The sequence below is a fragment of the Choloepus didactylus genome, chromosome 17 (genome assembly GCF_015220235.1).
Source record: "Choloepus didactylus isolate mChoDid1 chromosome 17, mChoDid1.pri, whole genome shotgun sequence".
NCBI lineage: Eukaryota > Metazoa > Chordata > Mammalia > Pilosa > Megalonychidae > Choloepus > Choloepus didactylus.
The window spans coordinates 55381131-55392985 of record NC_051323.1 but is presented as its reverse complement, the minus strand read 5'-3'; positions in this window follow the sequence as shown (position 1 = coordinate 55392985).

The window sequence follows — 11855 nt, the reverse complement described above, 5'->3', positions numbered from 1 at the left end:
ATAACCAGCTTAGCAGAACCTGTTACTCCTTGAATATAGAACATTATGATCAGCATAAGCAATTTCATCATTAAGCTATACACAGAGCACAATGCAAACATAGGGTTTAATCCAGCCCTTTCTCCCTTCTAATATGTTCCTTTAACTGTTGCCTATTTAAAGTGATCCTTAGGGGATCTGAGGTAGGAGTCACTTTCCAGGATTCAGGTTGAGTTGCTGGATACTTATCGTCTGGTTCAGGCACCGGTCCCTTCACTTGTGTGTAATGAGTCCAGCCTCTTTCTGCCATTCGGACTGCCGTTTCAGTTGTCAGCAAGACTTGATAGGGTCCTTCCCAGATCGGTTGAAGTCTGGATTCTTTCCACGACTGGATCAGAACCCAGCTGCCAGGCTGATGTCGATGGGCAGCAAATTCAAGAGGCGGGGTCTGAGCCAGCAGTCCACGGTGCCTGAGAGATGATAAAGTAGAAGACAAGGCCAGTATATAATTCTTAAGAAAAAGATCCTTTGTGTCTAGGGAGGGGAGCTCTCCAGTCCTCCTGCGGAAAGGCAAACCAAAAACCAAAGGCCTACACCTTGTAATTGCCTAAGTACTAAATTACACATGGCTTGCACCCCTCTAATGACTCCCCTAGTGTAAAACTGCTAATACCTGCTTTAGGTACAGACACAACTTACCAACATTTCAGGCTAGAACAATTAGACTAAAGGACAACAATAATTTACAATAACCTAAGATTAATGAACATAAAAAGGCTTACCACTCTTAAATGCTAACTTAAAATTCAGTTTTTAGTACACCTAGTTTAGTGATGCTTGAATATACGTGATTCACATATATGCATACCCTGAACATACACACAAGTTTTGCTGTTAGATGAGTAAAAACCCACTCTCCAGGGAGAGGAGGACAAGCCTTGGTGTGTAGTATTTGACAATATATGTGGTGTCTTTATTCCTATTAGACTTAATGTTAAGATAGCAACCTGGCATTACCAAATGGAGACCTGGGAAGAGATATGAACCATTCACTGTTCTAAGTTTGTTTAATTCAGCTTTAGTGAACCTTAAACTCTTTTATAGGAACATTTACTTGCACTTTGAGTATGGACCTTTTGCTTTTGCCCAAAATATATCAGAAAAATTATTCTGCTTTTTACAAGAATACACAGTCTCATATATCTGGAATACAGACACATATAACTTATATACACACTCATAACCATACGAAACAGATATACATTCCCATTTACAAGCATGTATAGCCAATACACTACTGTTACACATACATAGAAAACTTTTACACAGTTTTTCTCACTTTTTTTTCATTTTTCACACTATTGTGAAACTGCACACAATTGCCCAGCTTTAGAGTACACACAAACTAGTATACGCTATAAAGACACAAAGAAATAGCTTCAGTTTACTATAGATGAGTAAAAAAAAAAAAAAAAAAAAAAAAAAAAAAATTTTTGCCAAGTTTTAAATTACACACTGACAAACTTTAACAGTTTGAAAGACTCCTACGTAATTATATTACATGCTTTTATTACATACAAATACAACTATCCCACATTCCTGTGTAAACATACAACTTAAACTCCCATTAGATTCATGAAGTTTTAACTCTCAGAATGCATCCAAATACAGTCCTAAAAAATGTGCATTTAACTTTCTATATACCCTGATACACACATTAAGGGACTTTAAATGTAGCTTCCACATGCCTTAGACTTAATTACACAGCACACTAAAATATGTAAATGTATTTATTAATACCTGTTTAGCCCCACATAAGTATATGAATAGAGAATCACACAAACCCCATGCTACAAATTTCCTTCCTCCTTTTTTTTTTTTTTTTTTAAACTGCTCCAATTACTTCTCTATCTCAATTTTGTCTGTTTCCTCCCTGGCTTGTTGACTCTCTGAATATTTCCTCTAATGGCTTATTCAGCCATTCATCGATTTTTGGATCTTCTCTGAATATTAGGCTAAAATTCCTTTATATAGCTGACCTTTTAAAGTCTGAGTTATTAACAGAATGACATTGTATTCTTGGGGCTTGAGGGAGTGGGAGTCCAACCCTTTTCAGAGGCTTTTGTGGCAGCCCTTTTCTTTTCAAAGTCTGGGGTGATGTTGGGGAGATTACCTTTTTGGCCCCACCCTTCTTAAACATCGGGGTGCCACCCAGACTCTGCCTCTTCAGGGTAAAGGCTCTACCTAACAGTGGGGTGGCAGCCAGGCTTTTCCCGTTCCCCTGGGAATGTGCTCCACCCTCTGGGTCCTGAGGCGGCAAAACTTTTCTAGAGCATTGAGGCGGAAGGCCCACCCTCAACCCCCAGGGCAAACTCACCCTTTTCATGCATGTGGGCCACTCCACTCTCCCAGCCTGAGACCACTTGACTTCAAACCTCAACTTTCATCGTTCTTTGGGGATATGGGTACAGCCAATTTTATTTTAGGTGGATGCAGTCTCTCTCTTTCTCTCATAGCCGCCCTCTTTCCCATTTCCCTTTCTTCTCCCAAGAAAGGGATATTTACATAAACCAGATTTTAAGAATCAAGTTAATTGTTATTCAGCTAGCCTTGCTAGGCTTTTTATTAATGATTCTTACCTTCCTTTCTTTAAGAGCCTTTAGAAACAGAAACTTTTGGAAATCTCTCCATTTTTTTTTTTTTTTAACTTTTGGTGGGTTGTAATTACTGGAGCAGTCAGCATTAACTGGCTCTCCAATTGCCTGGGGGCATAGACTGCTTCCACCAAAACCTCAGGCTTTAATGGTTCCCGCCCCAGTGGGGGAGGGGAAACCATAAGGTGGGGGAATGCTTATCCCAGGTTTTAGTTTCTTTTTTTTCCCTGCAGCCACCACATGACACAGTTCAATTCTGCCTTGGAAAAAGGTTTATTTTTATTAACATGACACACGAGGTCAGCACAAAGCCAACTCTTATCTGCCTTATATTTTGGCCAGAATATATTTGGCAGCAAAATGCTTTTTTTTTTTTTTTTTTTTTTTTGTCTAAACATAACAATAATATTTGATCATTTTCTTTTACCCTTTCCCTTGGTCCAATTACTTTTAGCCCAATGTTTTAACATGTTTCCCAATGGATTATTTAGAGGAATGTTCCCCGGGGACCCTAAAGGTACCCCCTTCCCTTTATTCCCGGCCGGCTGACTGCCTCTATTCCCCATTCTGAGTCTTGCCTGAGCATCTTTCCCTTAGGATCAGCTCTAGGCTCATCAGAATGTCCCCATTCTGAGTCTTGTTTGGGCATCTTTCCCTCAGGATCAGCCCCAGACTTTCAGAATGCTTTAACCACCAAGGTAATATAATATTTCTTTCCTTACCTTGGTCCGTGCACGGAGTTGCCTGGTTAACCAGAGGCAGGCCTTTTCTTTTCCCCCTTTTCTCATCCACAACCGGCAGATCCAAGCATCTGGTCTCGGGCCCTTTAGCTGCCGGAGATGGGTCCCCAATGGCGGAGTCCGAGACCGCTCAATCAGCGGGGCGCGCCTTCCCTTTGTCCACCTCGGGGGTCCCCCTCCGAAGCTTTGGATCCCGGACGAGCCCCCAAGTTGTCGGAAATAAAGTGGTACCTGTAAGGGAATAAACGCTCTCTCGGTTCTGGAGGAGAAAAGAATTTATTTACGATCTTGCAAGATGGGGCGTCCAGCCAAACACGCGGAAGGCTGGCGCCCCAGAGGAAGAGAATGGCGATGTTTAAATCTCCTACTCCTAATTCGCAAGTCCCTCCCCTGTTTCCCCATTGACTGGGTACTACAGAGGTTACAGCCTATCCGAGAACACTAACTAATTCATCTTTTGAGATTTTAATTTGTACAGCCAATCCCAGAGAGCCAACTAGCTCATTATTGAGATTTTGAACTGATTAGCCAATGCCCCCCCAAATTTTTATTTTTTTGCTGTGAGTTCCCGCCTCTGATACTACCTCATGTCTCTTTACATCAGGTAGATTCTCTCTTCTCTTTGTCTGGGGCTTGTTTAAACTGGTTTTGCCTCCATTTCCCTTATTCCATGCTGTCTCTATGTGAAAATGAAACTTATTCCTTTCTTACAAGTAACACACCAGTTAACAGTTTAGTAGGCATACTTCATTTCATTAAATATCAGTTAATTGTTGGATTACTTATTTTCCTGGAGTATACTCAACAGACACTCAGGGCAAGGTCTTGAACTCCTTACAGACAAACACAGGTCAGGGCCTTGAACCCCATACAGAGTGGTACCCAGAAAACAGAACAGGGTAGAGGTCAGGGCAGCAAGGGGGATCCTTCTGGAAGCGGGACTCAGAGCCTCAAGACCAGGTCCAGGGAACTTGAACTCCTGTACCAACTTCCAGATCCACTTTTACCCTGATGATCCACTCACCCAGTCAGATGTTTGGACTCAGAACTAAAAAAAAACAGTTTCTCTCTATGAAGCATTTTAAGGTGCTGAGGGTCTGGAGTGCCAGCTGAGCCTGCAGACGTAACAAAGTCTAGTGGCTGCAAAAAGCTCAAATGCTGCATTTCCTGTCTTGTTGGGGCCCCAGAACTTCAGGCAGTTGGCCTCCTTGGTTCTTAGGATCCTCAATCCCATCTGGGTTGCCAAATTGATACCGATCAAAAGTGCATTGGTCAATGCACTCAAATGACCAATTCCTGAGACACCAGGGTTTCAAGAGAAAAAGTTTATTGCTAGGCATGAAGTAGGAGATCAGATGGCCTATTAGCCTAAAAATCTGTCTCCCAGAGTCTAAGGAGTTCAAGGTTTTATGTATTCAAACAAAGGGAGATAAGAGTTGTTACCATTTCAATAACAAGTATAAGCAGAAACAATTTACAAATATAAAGAAGGGAGCTATGCTGGAACTAAGCTAACCATTACAATAACAAGTCAATGGTTAGTTCAGAGCTGATTCAAGTTCCTTGTTAACATTAGGGGTTGCCTTTGTGATTATAAAACTCTAAACTTAAAAAAAAACAAACAAACTGGATAAGGGGGTGTCCTAGTTTGCTAATGCTGCAGAATGCAAAACACCAGAGATGGATTGGCTTTTATAAAACGGGGATTTATTTCGCTACACAGTTACAGTTTTAAGGCCACAAAGCGTCCAAGGCAACACATCAGCAATCGGGTACCCTCACCGGAGGATGGCCAATGGCCTCCGGAAAACCTCTGTTAGCTAGGAAGGCAGCTGGCAACTGCTCCAAAGCTCCGGCCTCAAAACGGCTTTCTCCCAGGACGTTCCTGTCTAGCAGTTTGCTCCTCTCCAAAACGCCACTCACAGCTGCACTCCCTTTTTCCCCCCGAGTCAGCTCATTTATGTAGCTCCACCGATCAAGGCCCACCCCGAATGGGTGGGGCCACACCTCCATGGGAACATCTCATCAGAATCATCTCCCACAGCTGGGTGGGGCACATTCGAAGCAAATCCAACCATCACCAAAACGCCTGCCCCACACAAAACCACAAAGATAATGGCATTTGGGGGACACAATACACTCAAACCGGCACAGGGGGGTACAAGTGAGGGTCAATAACCAGGTTTTTATAATCACAAGGTCACAAGATAAAAGCTGTATAGTTATATAATCATTATCAAAGATCAAGACAACTGGATTACAGTTCAACAATTTTAGGTATTTCCTTCTGGCTCTTCTAATATACTAGAAGGTAAAAAGAAATATCTATATGATTCAGTAGTCATAATCATTTGCCAAATTCTAACATCTCAGTTACAATTTGTCCTGTTTCCGGGATCTTACACAGTTCACTTTCAAATTGGCAGCAATACTAGCCTACCAAAGGCACATCAGATTTCTTTCTTTTCAAATGTTTCTCTGTAAATGTTTTCTTTCTCCAATGTCCTTGATATTGTCACTATAAATTCACACTGCAGTGATAGGAAAGGAAGATGCCTGAAAAAATTAACAAATGAAAAAGAATTTAAGCCCTGATTTTGTCACTTGAACAAGTTATTTGTAATTCTTTTGTTTTGTGGGATGAAATTCTGGGACATCAGATCTAATGACCATTAAAAACTTTAAATCTACAGGCTGGTGAGTGCTCCTGCCCTCTCCTGTCCTCCTTCCCATTGATACTTGTGGAAAGTTGAGGAAACACACTGCACCTACTCTGATTGCCAACAGAGGTGACAAGCTCTCTTCTCACAGTTATTACATGCTTCTGCTTTATAAATTCATTCTTTTTTTATGATAAAAAGTTGATCCAGACTTGGCCAAATTCCCTGTGTCGTATATTATGTTGACTTTTAGTGTTCTCTGAGATAGAGCCCAATCCTCTCCTTTTACAGCTCAAGAAACTGAAACCCAGAGAAGTTAAGACTTGTCTATAATGAGGCCATTGGTAAGTGGCACAGTTAAAGCTAGAAGCCAGATTTCTTGACTGCTATTCTTTTCATTAACTCATTGCCTCCTCTCTCATTCCATAGATCTGCCAAAGTACCAAGGGGAAAATTATATTTTGTTATCTGAGTGATTTAAGTAATTTTAGTAAATTTTTTTAAAAAGTAAGTAAATGTAATCTTACAAGTTTTATACATTAAAAACTATTATTTCTCTAATAGATAAATGATGCTTTGGATAATTCCTTTCCTTTAAATCAGTTCATAGCAGACTACAAAACATAATTAAATGTATAGATAACATGAACTATCACAAATATACAAAAGCACTATTTTAATTCATAATTTATTGACGTTTTTGCTAGCAAGAATTTTATTCTTGGCTCTACAATTTTCCAAATCTGGAAAGTTGGGAAAATGTTTAAATTTTTTTTTAAAACTTCAGTTCTCTCATTTTAAATATAGGAATAATATTTACCTTTTAAAGTTACTGTGAAGATTAAATGAGAGGAGAAATGTAAATCCCCTAGCATAGTACCTGTCCTGTAGTATATACTGAACAATGAAAGCTAGTATTGTAAAAGAGTACACACAATTAAGTGAGGTAACACATGTAAAACACAGCCCCTGGAAAATATTAGGTGCTCAATAATTGTTCTTTTTCCTCTCAACCCCATCAAGAACATTAATTGACTACAGTTCAAATAACCTTAAAATATATATATATATATATATATATATTGCCTATGCCTAAACATTAAGTTTCAGCCCTCAAAGTGCCTTCTGATCTTTTCATTTTATAATTAATAATGCCTAAATAACATAAAAATAGGGTTCCCTCTCCAAGCACAGAGAGTAGCTTTCAAAATGTTGATTATATATCAGTTTAACCAGTTTAAGGTGAAAAAAGTGTGAAGTGCGAATAGGTTATTTAGATAATTGGAGTATTTGCCATTTTTTGGTTTATGTGGGGGGATGGGGATTATAGTTCTACAAAATGGCAAATAATCCATCTGCTAGGTTATTTGTTGTATTTTTCACTAAAATGAGTGGTTATTTTTCTAAAATTGTCCAAAATGACCAGTTATTTGGGTCTCCAATTCTTTAACTGCTCAAAGAAAAAGCTTCAAATCAAAAGTGATGAGTCTTCCAGTATTCCAGCCAGAAAAAAAAGAGGGGGCTGCTTGTCTGGAGAGGCGCCTCCCCGAGGTGACAGGAACACTGGGAAACAGGATTCCACTGTCCCACAACCTCTTCCACCATTTGCCCACCCCTTCTCTCTCCCACTGCTCCTTTCTGCCCACCCTGTTTCAGGTGGCCAGTCCCTGCTACAACCTTGCTCAGTCTTCAGCCAGACTTATTCCCTAGATATGAAGTCTGGTGATGACTGCGTTGGGGAAACCGCGAATACAAGTTGGAAAGTGAAGGAATTGCGTAGTCTGTAAATCAGTCTTGTGACAGAAAGGGAACATAGCTTCTATTATTTATTATTACTACTATTATCTTTTGAGAGAGTATGGCTGAAGTTATGGAATTGCCTAGGTTTAATTTTAATTTTGTAGCGACGTATTTTAAGAAATCAGAAACTTCAAATCTAAAATCTGGATAACATTAGCAAACCTAAATATCTAACACAGAAGAAGAATTTAATGGTAATACAGCTATGAAGCCACAATAAGATTATCTTGGACTATTGATGGAGATCAACTTAAGATGCTAGTCTTCCAAGCAAAGATAAACAGGTCTCTGAACACATCCTCTTTGTTTGTCATCAACTCTCCCTCATTCTCTATCCTTTCGTTTTTTAATGTTTCCAGTGAATGAAAGCTCTACTAAACAGATTGTTGTTTTTAATAACTATGGTGCCCCCATTTCTGAGCCAGGAACTGAATTTCGAGCATTAATGTCATCTCCATTACATAAAAATAACTGCATCTGTGGGGAAGAACGTTTTTATAAGCTGGCTATTTCTGCCAACTATGCAACTGGATGCACTCGTTCCCAGTGCAGCCACTTTCTCAGAAGATACCCAACCTTCATTTAGGCTGGAATTTCTCAGAACAGCATCTCCCCACAAAGTCCCATCCAGTATTCCTTAGACATAAATTCAGTCCCAAAAGAATTCAGATATGGTACATTCTTTTTTACAAACATGAGGAGGGGGGGAAGTCTGGGCACTGTGCCAGAAAACAAGAAAAATGAATGAGGTTAAAGAGGCCCAGTACATTTTTTGTTTTAATTTTTGAAGACCCATGCTTTTCTTATCTTTTTAAAAACAGAATCTAACCTATTTTTCATGTACTACATTGCTCTCCACTCTGCAGGCTCTCAGTATGCCACTGGAGTTCAATACCCGTTAATTTTAGTACTTGCAGTTGTTCTCTGTAATGGAAAATTCTACCATTATCTATGTTATCTCCTTTCCCAGATTTCCCCCCAGCTGCAGGATGTAAAGTAGGAGTGGTTTGAACCAGCTCATTTACACTTTCACATGAACTCATGTCTAACATTACCACCAATGAGCTGAGTGTTTCAAGTTTAATGAACCAATACATACAAATTCATTATAGAGGGAGAAAAAGAATAGTTTTAGAATATGGCAATGACCACTTTAATGCTGCAACATTTGTATGAGAATGTAACCAGATTACAACATGAAGGGTGATTACAAATTAGCTAAAAGAGGGTGGAATAGAGCTTTTAAAGTGAAGTTCAAACACCCTGAGGAAAAAAAGTACATGTGCATTTGATCTGATGAATGAAGTCCAATATAACTGGCACAAGAGGAAAGTAATAATTATTTTACAGCTAATACTTATTGAGCATTTACTCAATACATATAATGCATTTGACAAGCATTAGCTCAATCCTTGCAGCGTCTCTATGAGGTAAGTACTATAATCTTCATTTGATAGACAGGAACCCTACCATACAGCCACACCCCTAGCAGGAAATAAAGTGAGGAGGTGAAGTTGTCAGGAGCCACATTATACAGGGCCTGGAAGGACACTTTAAGGAATTGGTCATTATGCTAAGGAAACTGACTGAAGAGTTTTCAATAGGCCGTGAGATTTGAACTCAGAGCCCATTTTGGCTTCTGCGTGGAAAATATATTAGCAGACACTTCTAAATTGTTTTCTCTTAGTTCAGGCATTATTCTAAAGTCCTTTACATATAATAATTCACTTAACCCACAAACTACCCAATGAGAAAGGTATTATTCCCATTCTACAAGTGCAGAAACTGGGGCACAAAGAGGACAAGTGACTTGCCCAAGGTCACCTAGGTTGTAGGTAACAGAGCCAAATTCCAACCTAGACAAACTGACCCAGCATCTGCACTGTTAAGGGCTTTGCCATACAGTACTGCCATCAGTGTCCCTTGTCTAGGGTGGTAACAATGGCTGAAGAAGAGTGATTTGGTAAGATATTGAGAAGATTTACATCTTAAGTAACAGGATAAGATAGTAGAGCTGTTTACTGAGAGATCATGGGTTGCAAGGCAGGTTTTAGATAATGAGGTGGTGAGTTCATTTTTGAATTGATTGAGTTTGAGAAGTCCCTGAGACATCCAGTCAGATGGTAATTACATAAGCAAGTCTGAAGAGCACAAGAGAGACTAGGGCTCTGGGTGAGGCTAAGAAGGAATCCCTGTCTATTACTCCCTATCATGCCATACTTGATACTATTCTGTCCCACTACTTACCACAACTGGTGATTATTTTGTTTTAGTATTTCTCTCTTCTTGCAGAATGTAAGCCTATCATGGCAGATTCTTTGATAGATTATTCACCGCTGTATTCCCAATGCCTGCTACATATTCGTCCAATGAATGAATGAAAGACAGAATTTAAGAATCATATCACAAAATCTTTGACAAGGAGGAATTTAAGTTCTCCTTCTACATGTCCAGTGTCAAGGAATGCTCTATCAGACAATCATTTTTAACAGCTCTCTTAAGAATTCTTCTTTTGTGTTTTAATTGTAAACTCTTTAATGAAAACATTGACCTGTTGGTGCAAGTCTGTTAAATGGTCCAGCTGATGGTAATGATCATGTCCATCTTTTTAACTTTCAGTTCCTCTATGTCACCCAGCTGTACTTACACTACAGTCTGTCAGTGCCCTTGATATGTGGCATCCAACACTGCTCCCCAGACCCACTCTCCCATCCTCCCCACCCCTACAGCCCCAACACGCACGCAGGGTCCCACAGCATGTAGGGCAGGACTAACACCTTCCTTGTTTGACAAGTGTATTTTTATTAATGACAGTTCAAACCTCCTTAAGCTGTTCTACTAGATTTATAATAATTACCAGTCAACTAAAACACCATTAAAAAATGTTTAGGAATATCAAAGTATTTATAGAGATTTCAGGGCACTTACAGGAATTTCTTTAGAATTTGGAAAACAACGAACAATTTTCACTTTCATGTCCGTTTGCTTTAAAAGTATCATTTTCTAAAATTTGGAAATCTGTATCAAAATTCAAACCTGCAGGGGGAAAAGCAAGATACAACATCCTACCTGCAAGATGATTACAACTGTGAAAGGAAATATACCAAAATATTAGCACTAATTCAGTCTTGAGGGTGGGTTGTGACAATTTTCCCAAATTTTAAATTAATGTGTAATTTAAAATTAAAAATGATTGATTTATAATAAGATATAAAATCAACATTCTTTTCGTCTGACTCTACTTTCATGCTCATTAAACAAGATTAAGTCTGTTTTTTGTTTCAGAAATGAAACAAGAACACATTTTCTTATATAACTGGAAAAGTTGGGAAGAAGAAACTTAAAGAGAAAAGTTATAAAAGTAAAAAAAATACAGTTAAGTTTCTATGTATTCTTAGACTAGCATCGAAAGGCAAGGGAGAAAAGGGTAAGGAGAAATATATGTGTATGAGAAAAACAGTGCTCACAATGGAAACCCCTGAGTTCTAAATAGCAAAAGGAGATGGTAAATGGAGGATAGTGGACAGACTGTAACAAATTTTCTTGAAGGAACAGAAAAAAATAGTTGTAAATAGCCACTTGTTATATGCATGATTTTCACATATTTGTTTAGTGACACTTCCAAAAAATTAGCTCAGCATAATTTTTCTAAATCATGATTAAGATATGACATTCTTATGAATTTAAGTAGAAGTCCATGGAGTCCATAAATAACAATTTCATAGACTTTTTGGATGTGAGAAAGCTAGGAATGGGTTGAAATGAATAAATCAGGTTTTTAAAATAACCCACCTGTTGGACTGCATTAAGGCAAGAAATTTATTTATAGCTGTACTTGTCATTTCTGGCTTAACTGAAAAATTCAAATAAAGAATGAAGAAAACATTGAGGAATTTATAATTAAATATATTTTGAAAACTGAGCTAATTATATCCACCACTTGGAATAATTTTAATGAAAAGAAATAATGGACATGAAGTGTCTAGCATAGTGCCTGGCACACAAAAATCAAGACATAGCAT